Source organism: Equus quagga, chromosome 2 (assembly GCF_021613505.1).
Source record: "Equus quagga isolate Etosha38 chromosome 2, UCLA_HA_Equagga_1.0, whole genome shotgun sequence".
Taxonomy (NCBI): Eukaryota; Metazoa; Chordata; class Mammalia; order Perissodactyla; family Equidae; genus Equus; species Equus quagga.
Window position 1 is genome coordinate 49,191,417 of NC_060268.1, and position 1,585 is coordinate 49,193,001.

General features: G+C 32.7%; 1 non-coding gene across 1 annotated transcript; it reads left to right on the forward strand.

Moving 5' to 3' along the window:
- Positions 1–593: 593 nt before the first annotated feature.
- Positions 594–700, forward strand: LOC124236551 (U6 spliceosomal RNA). The gene has a single exon (XR_006887783.1). It is a non-coding gene; the product is annotated as a U6 spliceosomal RNA (small nuclear RNA).
- The last annotated feature ends 885 nt before the right edge of the window (positions 701–1,585 follow it).

The following is a 1,585-nucleotide window of genomic DNA, read 5'->3' on the forward strand; positions in this document are numbered from 1 at the left end:
TGGTCTTTTTTAGTATTCTAGAAGGAATTCTTAGAGCATCTGTTTATTCTGAAATAGGAGGCAATGTGGCTGATTATAGACAGGTGTTTTCACTTGTGATATTTCATGTTGGAGGAAAATTTCCCAGAAAAGAGTGAATGAGGAATCTTAGCAAAATCTGCCTTGAATTCCTTGGTTGAGCTTGAAATCTCTAAATTCCTCAGTAATGATGGTAAGAGGAGGGGATGTCAATTACAAGCGGCAAAATATGGTCAATTCTAGAATCTAGAGAGAAAGCTTGAGCCTGGCTTTCTAAGCTTTACTTCTCAGTTTCTAGATTTTATATTACCTTTCTCTTAAGACACTTGACATTATAAGCCTTGATTAATTTCTCTCATAGTTGGTTCCAGTTCTCTGATCTTCAGGTCCTACCCACAAGATATTATTTGCTGATTGTTGGTTTGGAAGATAAAACTTCCTTCCATGAGAATGGAGGAGATGTTTCTTAGAGTGCAGAAAATTTAAAAAGTCCACAAGACGTGACACAAATTTCAGATGTCAAATTTAAGTAGAATTATAAGATTCTAGATATGGTTTTAAAAAATTATAGGAGCGTGCTCGCTTTGGCAGCACATATACTAAAATTGGAACGATACAGAGAAGATTAGCATGGCCCCTGCGCAAGGATGACACGCAAATTCGTGAAGCGTTCCATATTTTTCAGAAAATGATTAATAAAGATTTATGCTTGAGTCTTCCTGCAAAAAAAAAAAAATTACAGGAGCATCAAGAAAGTACTTATCAAAGTAGTTACAGTTTCTAGATGCCTGTTTTTCAATGATTTCTCAGTTAGTCTACATATTGTCCCTCTTTTCATTGTGAACTCAGTCTCTTAGTTCAGCTATCTAAAATTCCTAGAAGACAGATGATTTACTGTACTGCTTAATGCCAGATGGAAATGTACCAAAAAGTAAAGTCTTTTCATATTTTAAAGCAAAGAAATTTGTTATTGTATGTCTGTGAATATTAATGAGTGATAAAACCAAGAAATCTAAAATCTAATGGAGAGATACTATAAACTCCTATTTATCAAGAATTCAAACATTAGTGAACAATTAACTAATTTGTGGCAGTATCTTTTGAACAAAGATAAATATAGTAGATATTTATAGGTGATGGCTTATAGATTAAGTTAAGACATCATCTTATGTCAGCAATATTGTACAATAGCAATATATATTCATTATGATGTCGTGGAAGATTCTCAAGGCTCCCCCTTAGTGCTTCCTATAATAGAAAATATTAAATTATATTTAGCATAATTGGTCTTTAATACTTTTTAAGTATTTGAAATTGGTAAGTATATATTTGGATAAATAGGCATTTGCTATTTAGTTAAATAGCACAATGTTGATGATACAGGATAACTATCTGGGTAATTAGAATTCTATTTATTTGGTGTGGGAGGTAGTAGAAATGACCTTTTGAAAGTATGTTAACTCCTGTATGGATTGAGTATCAGCACTTAGGGAAATATTCTGTCCCAAGATCACAGACCTGGATTTTAACACATCGTCTTGAAAGAGGAATACATTTACTCATAAAG